The 16164-nt window shown below is 32.6% G+C and overlaps 3 pseudogenes; all 3 read left to right on the plus strand.

The window, feature by feature from the left end:
* Window positions 1–7392: 7392 nt before the first annotated feature.
* LOC146933695 (uncharacterized) lies at window positions 7393–8084 on the plus strand (annotated as a pseudogene).
* Window positions 8085–8404: 320 nt separating this feature from the next.
* Window positions 8405–11712, plus strand: LOC146933696 (putative LRR receptor-like serine/threonine-protein kinase RFK1; annotated as a pseudogene).
* A 34-nt stretch (window positions 11713–11746) lies between these two features.
* LOC146933697 (putative LRR receptor-like serine/threonine-protein kinase At1g53440) lies at window positions 11747–13369 on the plus strand (annotated as a pseudogene).
* The last annotated feature ends 2795 nt before the right edge of the window (window positions 13370–16164 follow it).

Consider the following 16164-nt stretch of genomic DNA (forward strand, 5'->3'; position numbering starts at 1 on the left):
CTTCTGCAAGCAAGAGAGAATAGATAGTAAGAGAGACAAAATAAACACATACAGAAACAAGAACTTGAGTATGAACAGTGACCGCATGATAGTGTATTTGTTTAATACACATTAGAGTTATGGGAGGAAAATGCACAATCAGAGATTGTGCAGCGAAGCTAAAAATAATTTCATAAGGTGGCCACATAAAAAAAAAAAATCGAAAGATACATGAGAGAATGGATTATAAAGGGTCATAATTTACTAATTCGTTATTTGTTAGCTAAAAAATAGAAGCTACTTGTTAATAAAGGGTAAGTTTTGACAATAATAAAAAGGTAAATAAAGCATCACGAAATTAGTTTGGGTCAATAGTGATATTTTTTTGGGAGAAAGAAATTGCTGTTGTTGTTGTCGTCATATTTTCATAGTAAATCAAAGAATATAATTTTTTTCCTGTATATTCATCCTCCAAATTCCTACAATATGGAATCAGGTAACTAGGGGTGGATAAAATGACCAAAACTCTTAACTGAACTGCTGAACTGAACCAACAAAAAAACTTAACCATCACTAAAAAATCTGAAACTGAACTGAACGAAAACAGTTCAGTTCAATTAGAAACAGCTCAACTCAGTTCAATAACTACAAATTTTGTTTATAATTTTTTTTCAAAGGTATCAATAAAAAAGTTACAATTTCAATTATTTTAAATTTAACAAACAATTCAGTTTGGTTCGATTCAATTTTCATCATGAACTGAACCATGTCCACCCCTACGCGTAACCCATAGGTAAAATCCGACAAAAAAAATTATTCAACCCAAAGTCAAACATGGGGTAGCCATGTATATATTATTATTATTAGGGGGTAGCTTAATATAAAAATATACCCACTCAATCAATAACTCAATAATTTTTTTTCTCTCTGTAGAATGAAAGCAATCATCCATGATCAATCAAGACATGATAAGAAGAAGAAAGAAACCCTAACTTTTACTCTATAATGATCACATGCAGTACAGACGTGGAAGATGAACAGAACCGCAGTAAACAAATAGGAGGGAAGAAGTAGCGATTTGCAATGAATTTTTGATAGCATACACAAGAAGCGATTGAGATTTTGGATGGAAGAGCATGCAATCAGAGAAGTTCGATCAGATATTGCAGGGACGGAAGGGAAGGACACGGAAAGATAGTGACTAGTGAGTGGGTGAGACCTTGTCTTGAATTGAATTGATTTGCCTCACAGTGACACGATATAACAGCAAAGATAGAGACCATACCAGTTAGAGAGAGAGGATGGCAAAGATGGATCAGATCATACCTGTTACTGTTAGTGCGAGAGAGAGAGAGAGCAGGGTCACCTGCGGTGATCAAGGGTGTGGTTATGTAAATATCAGGGCTTATTTGATTTCGAGGGTTTCTTTTTAAAGGGCAATGAAGGGGTGTTTATGTAATTACAACTATTTATGATAACTTTTTTACAATTCTTTTTATACTCATTTTTATTTTCTCTCTTACACAAGGTAGATTCGCCGGGGTTACCGGTGAAAAATATTAGTGACTTTGAGTTTTTGGTTTGCTATCAACATAAATTTCACTTAATAACAAATGATATTAGGGAATGTTGAAAAGAATGTGTTCATAACATTTTTATTTGTTTTAATGTATTAATTTGATAGATAAATGATTAAAATGAAAAAAACCGACCCTAGTTATTTTAGTGAGAGAAACTCCACTTTCTCTCCAAGTTTTCTTTCTCATTCGTTCGTTGAGGAGGGATGATTTTAGATCATTTTTGACTTATAATCACCAAAAGATTGTGTATATTTTTAAATTAGTCTTAGACCTTTATATATTTTCTGTTTATCATGTCAATTCCTTTTAATATATTACTCTTATTATATATGCTTCTTTTTTTGGGTTCGGGGTTATAGAGAAAAAAAGTTGTCATCATCTAAAGATTGTGTATAATGATACATTATTTCTCATTTGAAATTCAAAGATATATTATTTTTGCATTAATTGTAAAAATGAGTACATTTGATATCAAATACATGGATGACGACATGAGTTTTGATAGCTTGACATGGCCTTTGGGGTACACATGTTTATGACTATTTCTTTCCTTGTGTTTTTGTACAGAATCAAATCTTGGATATTTCTTAAACAAATCAACAATTGCTGGTGTACGTGGTTTTTGTTTTTCAGCACCGTGAAGACTCGAGGAAGTTATTAGAACTTAGGAATCAATTGAGTTTGATATTTTGTATACCTTCAAGTTATTAGAAGGATAACCTATTGGATGATTGATAATACTTTGATATTTTGTTGGATACTTGTATGCAGTGGCGGACCTTCATGGTGGCGGAAGGTAGCCACGGCTCCCCCCAATATTTTTCTTTCTTTCAAGTACTGTTACTGCAAATCTGCAAGGCTTATCTGTGACCTTCTTCTAACGGCACCCCCCACACAATTCACTTCCTTCACCGTCCTTGAACTCTCCTTCTTTTTATCATATCAGCTATCGGTGCGGAGATTGCGGTTTAACAGAAAGAAATGTTTCTAGCGTATTAAAGTTGCTCCATGGACTGTTGATGTTGGCTGGCCTTGATTGCAACGTGCAGCAACACAAGAAGAATCAAAATCAAGAATTTTATTTGGAGATTGAAATTAAGAAACCAAGGATGGAAGCTTCACGATAGTTTTTTTTTCTTTCTTCCTTCTTCTGTTCTCTCTCTTCTAATTTCATTAGCTTCTAGGAAGCTTTTTGATAGCTATTGTTTTCCTTATTTATTGTTTTATAACAACTTTTTTAACTGAGTAAAAAAACAACTTTTTTAACATATAAGATAAGGTTGGAATCAATTTTTAGTTCTTATATATTCTAAATCTAGATTTATAGTACATAAATTCTTGGTTCTTATTCTAAATTTAGTACATTAATATATTTATAGTTTGAACTAGGTCATGATAAAAAAATGGGTTAATTATGTTTTTGGTCCCTACAAAATTGCGATCTTGTAAGTTTAGTCCTTACTTAATTTTAATAGCATTTTTAGTCCCTACAAAAAATTTCTGCACTCAATATTAGTCCTTACTCAATCTAAATTTGTTTAATTTATGCTTAAACTCTTAAGTTTTTCAACAATTTTTTACAGGCGTGTTAAGAACGTTATTAAAAGGTCCTCCGAAAAAAATATCGCAAAAATTTGATTTCTACGTCCATATTTTTGTTACTTATATTTTAAACTTTTGTCGTTTTAAAAAATTCATATTTAGTTTATTTCATGTTAAAAAATTATAGATTTTAGTAAATGAACCTTTCATAGTGTTATAAACTTGTATAAAAAGAATCGTTAAAAAATTTAAGAGTTTAAGGATAATTAAACAAAATTTATTTTAGCAGGGACTAAAATTATAAGTAAATTTTTTTTTGTAGGGATTAAAAAAGCTATTAAAATTAAGTAAGGACTAAACTTAGAAGGTCACAATTTTATAGGGACCAAAAACATATTTAACCCTAAATATATATATATATATATATATATATATATATATATATATATATATATATATATATATATATATATATATCACTACACACCTTATTTACAGGCCGCACCCATTCTTCTTAGGGCTAGCCTTCTTCTTAATGGCGTCTGATATTGCTTTTCACATATGTTCCTTTTTGTTTTGTGTTGATATTATTTTCAATCTTTCATAAAATTATATAGAGCTTTTATGAAATTCAATTATAGTATTTGAGTTAGTATTTATTGCTCCCCTAATTTTTTGGGCAAAGATCCGCCACTGCTGGTATGTTTCTGATGGAACTATTGATGTTTACAAATTGAATTGTACTCTTGGAATGATTTTTTGAAATTGTTATGACACAATTAAATGTGCATAATATAAGGATATTAAACCGCATAAGAATATGGTAAATAACATTTGTTGCACATTATTTATTTGTGACTGATTTTTATATAAATTTATCCCAACAAATAATTAAAAAATAATAATAACCCAATCTGGGACGGATTATAAGTATTTTGCGCAAACATTGGGACGGAATTTGAGATTTCTGTCGCAATGTTGGGACGAAATTAATTAATTGGGATAAAACAATTAATTACATTCCATCCAAAAAAAATTACGATAACAAGAATTTCGACGAAAGTATTTTGTCCAAAATTTCGTCCCATATTTCAACTGTGACGAAATTTACACTACTATGCGACGGAGACGGAAATTTTCGTCTCAAATCAATGTTTTTCTTGTAGTGACCCCAAAAGCACATTCCCACCAGACCTACCTCCACTATATAAACACCAGTGTTATGTGTAAACTCTCCTATGTGGGGCTTCTAAAAAAATTCAATTCACACCCAAACACATCGTGTTCCAACAAGAATCATAATCTATGTTTTTTAGAGGATATATGGCACCAGAATATGATTGAAGGGGTTACTTAACTTACAAGGCTGATGTTTCCAATTTTGGAGTTGTGGTCTTGGAAACTGTTGGTGGAAAGAATAATCACATGCCAAATGATAATTGTGTTTGCCTTCTAGATAAGGTATTTTAGGCCAAATACCTCCCCAGATCCTTTATGTTTCATGTTTGTTTCAGATAGATCCTTTAAGTTTTAGGGAATAATGTTATAAACCGTTTTTTTAAACTGATAAATTAAAAGCCACTTAACCTAGCTCATCAAAAACTGTTTTTTTAATTAATTAAATAATGTTATAAACCGGTAAAAAAAGTTATAAAATATAATTTTCAAACAGTTTTTAAGATCTAAGGTCTATTTTTTTAGGGAAGACTTAAGGTCTATCTAACTTGTGCTTTTAGGCACTCATTTCGCATCTTTTTTGTTAATTATTCATTAAAAAACACAATTATATTTTTTAGGATAACATTTGTAATTAAATTTTTTTTATGATAAACTTAAAGTTTGATCAAGTGGTAAAAAGATATGTTTTGAATCCGGATTTAAACTCCAGAAGTGTCATTGAAAGAAGGAAAACATAAATATATTTGTAATACTCTTTTGAAGTTTGAACCCTAAGATTTTCTCTATCTTGGACAAGCCACCATCCCCTCACCTCAAATTCAAGATATTCTACTAAACAAGACATCCCCCTAAAAAATTGTATCTAGGACCGTGGAACAAAAAATGGTTAAGTGAAAGTGTACAATGAGTCATGATATGTTGACATTGGGGTAAATCACTTACATCAAACCTCAACCATCAAATTGAAGGTAAATAACACAAATCGATATTTAATTTAATTTCATGTAACCGTTTTGTCCTTTATTTTTTTTTCTTCTGATTTGATCGTTTATGTTATAAAATGTCAACATTGTTATCCTTTTTTTTTTATATATAAAAAAAAAACTTATCAAACTCAAATCTTCATCGTACAAACATAGAATTCAGATTTCATTGAAAAAAAATCTCATAAGAAATGATACAATATTGTCATTTTATAACATGAAGGATTAAATTGAAAAAAAAATACGAAAAATGTTATCTAATATTAAATTAAGCGACGAATTGTGTAATTTTCTTTAAATTAAACTAATCACATGACTAGGGGTGTAAATGGTTCCCGACAAAACCAAGAAAACTGAAAATTTCAACCGAACCAAACCGAAAAGTATCTTATCATGTTTGGTTCAGTTTAAAACTAAACAAAACTGACCTAGTTTGAGTTGGTTCTTGGTTTTTTATTTTGATATCTAAAGAACCGATGAACCGAACCGATGTTCACACAACCTCAATTTACTTATATCATTCCGTTTTTATCTCACACACACTTAAATAATGTTAGGATGTTGAATTGGAATTTGCCAATTCAACACTACAAGAAATCTTGCATATTGCCAGGGAACAATGCTAGGAGCAAGAACTCCTGGCAAATTTGCCAGGAGCTATGCCAGGGAAAACTCCTGGCAAAGTTGCCAGGGGGAACCCCTCACAAAAGTCCTGGCAAAATGTATGGAGCAGAAAAGATTCTTGTGTGGTCAGAAAAAGCAGGACGGTACAGCACTTTGCCAGGGGTTGTGCCACCAAAAATCCCTGACAAATTGCAAAGCCTGTAAATTTGTCAGCAAAGCCTGCAAAGGCTACGTGAATAGCCTGTATTGTAGCGCTGAAATGAGTTGACTAAAGAGCCGTTGGGAAATCACAGCACTTAGAGAATCGTTCCCTTTCATTTTAGTCACAACACTTAGAGAAAAAAATTTCTCTTCTTAACAGAGAACATAAACCACCAAAAACTACTCTCCACAAAACACTCTCTTCTTCAACAACACTAATTTCTTTCACTTTGGTAAATTACTACACCAACATTTTTATGCTTCTATTTTATTTTCTTATATTGGCATATAATTTTATATATATTGTTGTATTTAATAATAAATATGCATGTTATTTTTTGGTGAAGCTAAGTATTAATGCATGTTGAATATATGTTTGTTTTTGTCTAGATCATCTCTTGAATATATGTTTTTTTTAAATGTATGTTGAATATGTGTTTTTTTATTAGATCTATTAGTTTTTTTTATTAGATCTATTAGTTTCTTTTTATTTGATATATATGTGATAACAAAAGAAAAAACCAGAATCGAATTTTTTTTTAATAAAAAATGTTTTTATTATTTAAACCGTATTTTTTAAAGTTTAATTAAAAAATATGTTATTTATTAAAATTTTAAATTTATTGGTGTAATAAGTATTAAACTGATGTTATTATAAGTAAATAGAATTAAAAAATTAATTTAAATGAATAAGTATAAAACTGATTTTATTATAAGTAATTAGAATTAAAAAAATAACTTAAATGAAAAAGTATAAAAAGTGTTTATTGAAAAAGTTTGTGTTAGTAGTGATACTTAAGGAAAAAAAAAAACTAATTGTTATATATGTGAACGTTATAGCTGAAGGTGCCAAAGATGGAGTATTATCAGCATTATCGTAGTTGGATGTATGACAGAACGTTTCCGGGAAGAAGAGGATTAAAACCCCATTTTGTAGGAGTTCACGGATTTATTTCATGGGCATGGGGACAACAAGTTTGTAAAGATGATGGAGGGATAAGATGTCCGTGTCTGAAATGTGCGTGTAGATATATAAAGACTGACCCCAATGAAGTGAAGAAACACTTGGAGAAAGTTGAATTTATGCCTGATTATTGGGTTTGGATTTATAACGGTGAACAATTTCAAAATTTTGGGGCGGGAGTCAATGCACAAGCTTCGAGTAGTGGAATAAATGTGGATGACAACGAGCAATTCAACGATGAACAATTCAACATGATGAATGATATGGTCGCTGATGCTTTAGGTGTGGAATTGTTGGTTTACTAGACTATAAAGCATAAACTCAGTGTGAATGATGCATACACATTGAATACTCTCAAGTGGTGTCCTTAACTATTTTGTTATTATTTGAACATGAGGAGTATGACCGGCAGCTTGCCGAGGCTATTTCTCAAGGGTCAACTGTTGATCATTCTTTGTCCTTCCGCACTTGGACAAAAGTTGCTGGCGACAAGAAGAAAGGGAAGCTATATGGTCTTGGAAACTTAGCCGCCAACTACCGGAAGGGTAGTGTTGCATCAACCCTTAGACTTAGCCTCAATCATGGTGAAGGATCCTCCCAGCAGCCTGAGCTGACGCCAGAGATGCGGGAGCTTATTTATAGATTGACACAAGAGTAGTTCGCGCAGCAGATGGCGAGTCAAGCGGCCGTTGTGCAAGATTTGCTTAACCGCCAAAGGTCATATGAGGAGCAGCTGGCTTAGTTTAGGCAAGCGCAGGCTCAAGATCCCTCTCACACTAGAGCGCCGGTTTTAAGTCCCAATGTTGAGCCTTATCCAGTTGATAGAGATGAGGAGGATGATATGGATGATGATGAGGATTGAAGTCCCAATGTTATGATATATTCTCTCGTGCCTTTATCTATTTAATTTCTTGGTCGGTAATATTTGGGAAAGTTTATTATACTTCCCGGTACAATTTCTACCTATTTGATACTTATGTATGTAATATTTTGCACAATTTTAATTTCAATGCTGCTAGACCTATTATTTTATGTGTTCTATTACTTTAATTTGCATTGTTAACTTCTTTTTCTAAACCAATTAAATTAAAATAACATTTTAAAAACGTTTATTTTAAATATTTTAATAATTAAATTTAATTAATTTTCGAAAAGAAAATTTAAATTCTTTTTTAAAATTATTTTAATTATTAAATTTTAATATTTTTATTTTTTTAACGAATAAAAAACATTTTTTAAAAAATTAACCGAACACAATTTGCCAGGGGTTAACCCCTCGCAAAGTCCCTGACATGTTTTGAAAAAGACTGATGTGATGCTGACACAGTCTGCAAAAGCCTGCATTGACTAGAATGCGTCAGAAAAGTCTATATTTATGCAGACACATTTTGCCAGGGGTTGAGCCAGGGCCTATGTCAGGAACGCATTTGCCAGGAGCTAAAGCCCTAGCAGGGTCATTTGCGATGAGCGGATTTGCTGGGTATTCTGCTTCTGACAAAACTCCTGGCAAACGTCCATTTGCCAAGGCTTTCTGCATTTTGCCAGGGAGGGCTTATGCCCCTGGCAAAATGCAACATTTCTTGTAGTGCAAGTTGAAATTTTCTTGAAATTTTAGTTTGGATTTTTTTTTTTAATTTAGCTTGCATGGATTTGTTGTTTTGAGCATGTTTTAATTTTAGAATTTTTATTTTATTTTATTTTTCGTGTTTGATGAATGATGTATCGATGATTGAAATATTTGAGTTTGATGAATGATGGATGAATGGATATATAAAATATTTGAGTATTGTTAGTTATACAAAGAACATGGAAAACAAAAAAATGGAATACAAAGCTCCATGAAATATTTGAGTATGTTGTATGCATGAAATACAAATCTAAGAGAAAATGGATTTTTTGTTATTGTATTTTCAATCAAACCGAACCAAACTGATTAGCTCGGTTCGGTTCCATTTTTGAAGAACAATAAAAACCGAACTGATGAAAATTTCATTCGTTCAGACATTTTTTTGATTAGAAACCAATCCAAACCACACTGTTATACCGTTGCAAATGACTCGTTTTTTTTTGTCAAGTAGTATAGTGGTTGAACTCACACATAATGTTTTAATATAAAGAAGTGGAGAGTTCGAGTTCTCGAACCCTAATCTCTGCATAATATTGTCCTTGCAGCTACCAAGAGTTATTACTCACATTTGTTAAATAAAAAAAAGAAATATAGGTGGCACATAATATTTCCCCTGTAATCATTTTCCAAAGCTCCCATTTGAGACCTTCGATTAGATCACAATGGTGGCTTTAGATTTTGAAGCCTATGTCTGAGTCAGTTAATCAGTATAGTAGCCTATTTATGTGTTAAGTTGAATATGTGGTTGAAACTGTTACAATCGAATATGCTTAGTTACATCACAGAACGCTTGAGCTTCTGAATGTGTTTTCCCTGTATAAGTAGACTGTGTATCATATTGAAATATCCACAAATCATTTTACCATACTCTCTTAACAGACATGTGTACCCTTATTTTCCCTTTCATTGTCTTAAAGTTGAAATGGTGTAATTTTAAACAATTTTCATTTTCTTCTTTTCAGCTTCCTAACTGGAAACAAGCTACGTGTAATGAGTTGTGTATAAATAACATCATTTATCTTCAATCTTGATGTTATTGTAAAACTGATGAACTTTTCACCTTGATTAACTTTCTCAGGAATTTTAACCTAAACTTGTTTGGCATATCCTTAGGGGCCAATGCACTTGTAAGACCCTTTCTATTTATTTTTCCTTTGTTTTAATTATTTGAGTAAATTATGTTGAAAATTGGAAGTGTGATATCATTTTTTCCTTGATTCTTGACAGATACAGAAGTCCTCAATGTTAAAAAATGTTCCACTGTATTAGTACGTACTATTCTATATTTGAAATTTTTTGCGACTTTATCAAGTCTCAGAGAACCAACCATCTTTGGACGAGAACCAACCATCTTTGGACGTATACTAGTACACAATTATCATCTTGGAAGTAGCATCATAGATGATGCACAACTGTTCTATGATATTTTTCTAACTTCATTTTTCTATCATTGCAGATTCAAGTTGTTTGCATGTTAATTGTGGTGGAAGCAGTACACAAGCGATGAAAAATGGTAAAGATAATCTCTATATTAGATATGGAGAAGTGGTAGGTGGCTTTTGATAGCACAACACCAATTACTTGCAGTGCAAGTTATTGTTCTAGAGAGAGATACTTGAGAATAGAGAAAGAGAAGAGAATACTATGCGATTGTAAACATCTTATTGCATCATCAATGAATTTCTGGTGTTACATCATATTTATATACAAGTTATGTCGTTTACTTGTTATGCAAGTAATTATTCAAAACTAACCAACTTCCTAAAATTAGCTAACAAACTTAACAAACAGTTTTTACTAATCCTTATCTCAACTAACTTGATATTGTCCTAACTAATTTGAATTAAAACTAACAACTTTGCTAAATATTATAATGATTATGAAAAGCACTGGGGGTTCAGGAGCAATGGGGACTTTATGGATGACGGAGATTTCCAAAATACACACGTAATTGACATGTTCAGGTATGTTGGAACTATACACAACAGCTGGCCTCTCCCATTTCACTTGCCTAATTTCACTATTGCTTGGAAAATGGGAAATATATTGTGCATCTCCACTTTGATGAAATACAATTTACAATCGATAAGACATATAGAAGTCTTGGGAAGCGCTTATTTGATCTATTTTCAGGTATTAACCAAAATTAAAGAAGTATTTTTGTTAGCCGGTCCATGATTTAACAAGAAAAAACCTCCGTTCCAGGGAAGATTAGTTTTGAAGGATTTTAATATTGAAGATGAATCGCACCAAAAACCGTGTATATTATCAACATTTAATATGACTATTAACTAACATTCAATAAGGAGACTACTAGGATTCCTGCCGGGGGAGTTTATGGCCCCCTTATATCAAATTTCCCTATTGTTTGTGATGAAGAATATTAACTGCTAGTATCATTTTACATGTTTCAGTTTCCTTAAGGGATGTTTACATAATATAAAATGGGTCAAGTTCTGCCGCAGAAGAATAGAGTTTAGTTATCATTGCAGTTTAACAGCTCTCTCATTCTCCACTACCATCCTTGTGCATATAAATGGATCATACGCTTGTTGGTTTAATCTTTCCATTTCAACCAGACCTTGGTATATGGCAGACTAGCAGAGTTTTTTTTTTCTTTTCATGAAAGCATTCAAAAGGCATTGAATTATGTTTCATTGTCTCTATCCATGGGAAGTTTATTACTAATGTGACATGGCTAAGCATAGTTTAACTTCATTTCTTATGCATTTAATCGAAACTTGATTTCTAAAAGTTGCGGTTGTGACTTAAATATTATACCATTCTATTTGTTATTTTATAACCAGAATAGCTATCTTGTGTTTTTCTTCCATATTATAAACCTTGTTCAGACCAAAAGAATGAGAGGCGTGAAATAGTCGTTGGAGTAGGATTTGGAGTTTCAGCTCTGTTTCTAGTCCTTATTGTTTGGAAGGCATTTTTTGGAGGAAATGCAACATCAAAGGAACAAGTAAAAGAGGAAAGAAAAAAAGGGTGAATTTCTTGAATCCCATAGCCTTTCAGAGCGGATAGAAGATACTATTTATTAGTTTCAATCGTATAAATAATGTCTCCAGTTCATCCCTTTTATATCAACAAGCATTTCTATGTAAATTGGCACATACCAAATATCAGTACTTACATCAACCACTCTACAGTGCAGATTAGTGGCGGAGCCAGGATTTTTCTAGAGCCTGGGCAAAATCCTAGTATTACCTCACCTGGGAACCTAAATCCTTGGCAAAATCTGCAGGAAATGTGTTTCCATAGGAAAAGCTCAGGAAAATCTGCAGGAATTAGCCCAAAAATCCGCAGGAAAAGCTCAAAGTTGTAGTAATCTCAGGAAAATCTGCAGGAATTAGCCCAAAAATCCGCAGGAAAAGCTCAAAGTTGTAGTAATGGCTAGGCTGGCTACAAAGGAAAGTTGGAGCTGAGCCTGGGCACTAGCCCAGCCTAGCTGGGGGGTGGCTCCGCCCCTGTGCAGATATGTTATGCATTTTTCTTTAAACTCCAGTCAACTATCCAGATAAAATAAACTTGATATGTTATACATATAATAATTAACAAGGCAAAAGATACAATATATAAACATATATGTATCTTTTGCTTTGTTAATTATTACATGTTTTGCGAGATAAGTGCTAACGATTCATATTAATTCAACCATAACTTCCATGCATATTTATCCAACTATATATAAATTATTTTTGCACATTCTATAGGTTCCGAAAATCAGCTTCGACTTTTTTTTTTTAACAGCTTCGACTTGATTGACAATCGAGGCTTAGGATCTGCATCCGCATAGCAAAAGGTCTCGTGTTTCTTCACGAGGAATCAAGACTCAAGGCTGTTCATCGAGATACAAAGCTAATGATTTCAAGGCCAGTCCAATAAATTTTAGTAGTAAGTGGGGTCTAAAACATTTGAATATATGATGCTTTTTTTGTTAGAGCATGAGGCATTTTTGCTTGTAAAATCTAATGGAAAATTATTTTTTGATGCGGGCCTAAAGCAAGGACTTTAGTGGCCTTACTCTTGGACCGGCCCTGCTACTGATGTGTTACTGGATAGGAATTTAAACCCTAAAATGTCTAATTTTGGGTTGGCTAAGCTTGATGTAGAGGACAAGACTCATATTATCACCCGAGTGGGGACACAATCTCAGTTATCTCCCCCTTGATAATTAGTAAAACTCGTAATTTCTTATTAATTAAGAATCATAATATCTATTTATTAGAGGATATATGGCACCAAAATATGCTTTATGAGGTTACTTGAGTTACAAGGCTGATGTTTACAGTTTTGGAGTTGTGGTCTTGAAAACTTTTATAGGAAAAAGCAATATCAATTACATGCCAAGTGAATGATTGTGTTTGCCTTCTAGATAATGTATTCTACCGTACAACTTCATATCCATGTTTGGCATTATAAGTCACCCTCTTAATAGTCGTCAATGGAAACATTTGTCATTTTCATTGCGTAAAAGTGTTATGACAAAAATTAATAATGCAGGCCTTGTATCTGGAATAGATTGAAAGTTATATGCAACTGTTTGATGAGAGATAGGGGTCAGAGGTAAACTCAACTGAAACAAAAAAATGTATTAAAAGTAACTCTCGTGTGCACTAATCCATCACCATCGCATAGACCTACAATATCTAAGGTTGTAAACTTGCTTGAAGGGAGATAAATTATTATAGAAATAAACCATGCATTAAGGGAAGGAAATGTTTATCACAAAAAGCATCTACAAAAACTCAAACAATCAACAACCAAAAACCTGGAAAATACAAGTAGAAATTCCACAATTTACTGTGTGTTTGGAATGGCTTAATTTTTTCAAAACGCCGGTAGGAAATCACGTTGCAGCAAAAGCTAGGAAAGTAAGCTTCTAGATTTCCACGAAATAGCTCCTTGAAACGTGGGTTTGGCTTTCCCACCGCCAACCAAACAGATACTTATTCTTAAGGAAAACCCCATGATAAAGGACACCTTCATAGAACTTCCATAAGTCAACTAACTTATTCTCTTTGACCAAAAGCACAATCAAATACCTACCATTGCTTTGATACCGATAAGTCATGACTTTTTTGGTATTATGCAAGGTGTGGTAGGGAATTAGCACTACAAGGTTTTAGATATGATTTGCTACCAAATTTCCTAATGATGAATGCAAAAGGTCTACATTGTTGGAACAAAGTTGCAGTAAAATGTCTCTATTATTTAGATTTAATATTTCACCTTTCTTCTTAAAAAAAAAATGTCTCTATTATTAATTGTGTTATGTGTAAATAAAAATTAAAAATTAAAAACAATTTAAGCTTTAAGAGTATAAAACGTGAACTAATAAAGGGCCAAGCTTAAACATAGTAAAAGTAGTTTTAGTCAACATGCATGTAACATAAAAGATATTAATAAGTATGTATGAGTATCACATGACTCATAACACCTCCTGATGCAAACAATATATCAAACAGCATAGAAGTAATTCTAGGTCTGAACAAAAGATTCACAATAGTAGAGTTTGGGAAATAGCAACTTCTAGTAGAGTTTGGGAACAGCTGTAGAAATCTAGCACTCTTCAGATCTTAACACAACATCATTGGGTGCTGGGTCCATCATTGCCGTTGCCACCGACTTGGTTGAAGAAATAAGCCATCTTAATAAACAAAACAAAGCACGGTGGTATTCGCAATCAGAATGTATAGAAGAATAGAAAAACGTAATATGCATTGTGGTAATAGCAATCAGAATGATAGTTCCATAGAACTCCACACATCCACAGAGGCGGAGCCAACAATACTTTTATGGAGGGGCAGTATGTTTAATATATATATATATATATATATATATATATATATATATATATATATATATATATATATATATATATTTTGTAAAAACTTACATATATAGTTGTAGCTCAAGTGGTTTGTGCGATTTTATTTAGGTCCCTTAAATGTGGTTTGAAACTCTCCTTTTTTCAAAGCATTTTTTTTTAAAAAAACAAAGAAATCTGCTAAAATTTTCATGGCAGGTATCAAACTCAAGAAAGAAAGGTCATAGGCGCGCTAAACTGTGGTTCAAAACTCTCCTTTCCAATATTTTCAAACTAATTTAATTTTTTATAAAAAAAACGAAGAAGTCAGCTAAAATTTTCATGGTAGAGATAGAACTCAAGAAAGAAAGGTCATAGGCGCGCTACTTGACCACTACACCAGATGTAAAGACTTGAAAGATAGATGCAAATGTTAATATATATATATATATATATATATATATATATATATATATATATATATATATAACTTAGGTAAAAATGTATATACATACCTATTAAAAATGAAAATTTTGGGACTTTGGGGAGGCAATGACCCTCCCATGTCCCTACCTAGCTCCGCCACTGCTCATCCGGTGGTGGTGTATGTAGACAGTTTGATGGATGATCGTCCCGTTTACAGTGGTGACAGTTTGAGAGATCATCCTACTCTCACATTCATCGTCATTTTGCTTCTTTGCTGCAGTGGGAACAAGCTGGATGTTACCGTTTGCTGCAGTGGAAAAAAAAAATCATGTCCTACCTTGGCACCAGAAAACTAATTCTAGGTCCATTTCATCGTAGAGCAAAAATATGACACGGTTGTTGAGCAAACGTCTAAAAAACATAACAGATAATGCTTATAACAGATAACGATTTCAATGAACAAAAGATTCACAATGGTACTATATTTATTCCTAAACAATGACCAACATTCAAATTTGTAACTACTAGTAATTAGTGTAATAACATATAAACAAATGTATGTGTTGTTCCACATAGCACAGACAGTGCAGCATCTCAAGCTCAACATAATAATTCAACCTTTTCCTAACTATCAACAAAACAAAGCCAATTCCCACAACCTTAATTTTCTTACCATCAGTACATAATATTCCTTAAGTATGTTTCAATTACTACTCAAATAACAGATACTCTCAAAATTCACCCAAAAAACAATCCTCAACTCAGCTTTGTTCCATCTGTACATTCACCCTCAGGAAGCCAAGATTGCCTTAATTACATACAAGTCACATTCGACTGTACTGAACTATCAGCATCAATTACTTGCATGTACACCGCAGGTAAAGAACACAAGTTTACCCGTTCCAGCACCCCAACCTAGCCTCATATTATGTGTTAAGAGGATGCATACCACTTAACTATCCTAACATAAGTGAAGGAATTAAATTAACTTCATAGGTTGCTAATGGAAGACAAGTTCAAACTGAGGTAAGGTATATTGGCCTTTGAGTGTGTTATACAATGTGCTATACTATAAAACTGAGAGGGAAGATGCTTATAAACAACACAGAAATGATGAGAGTGTTATACAACGTGCTATACTATAAAACTGAGAGTGGGAAGATGCTTATAAACAATACATCTTAATGCTACAACGGAAGACATATATACATATACGAACCTGATACAATTTGCCACTTTTA

This window comes from Medicago sativa, chromosome 4 (assembly GCF_051527215.1).
Source record: "Medicago sativa cultivar Bolivia chromosome 4, Bolivia_mono, whole genome shotgun sequence".
In the NCBI taxonomy this organism is placed as follows: Eukaryota; Viridiplantae; Streptophyta; class Magnoliopsida; order Fabales; family Fabaceae; genus Medicago; species Medicago sativa.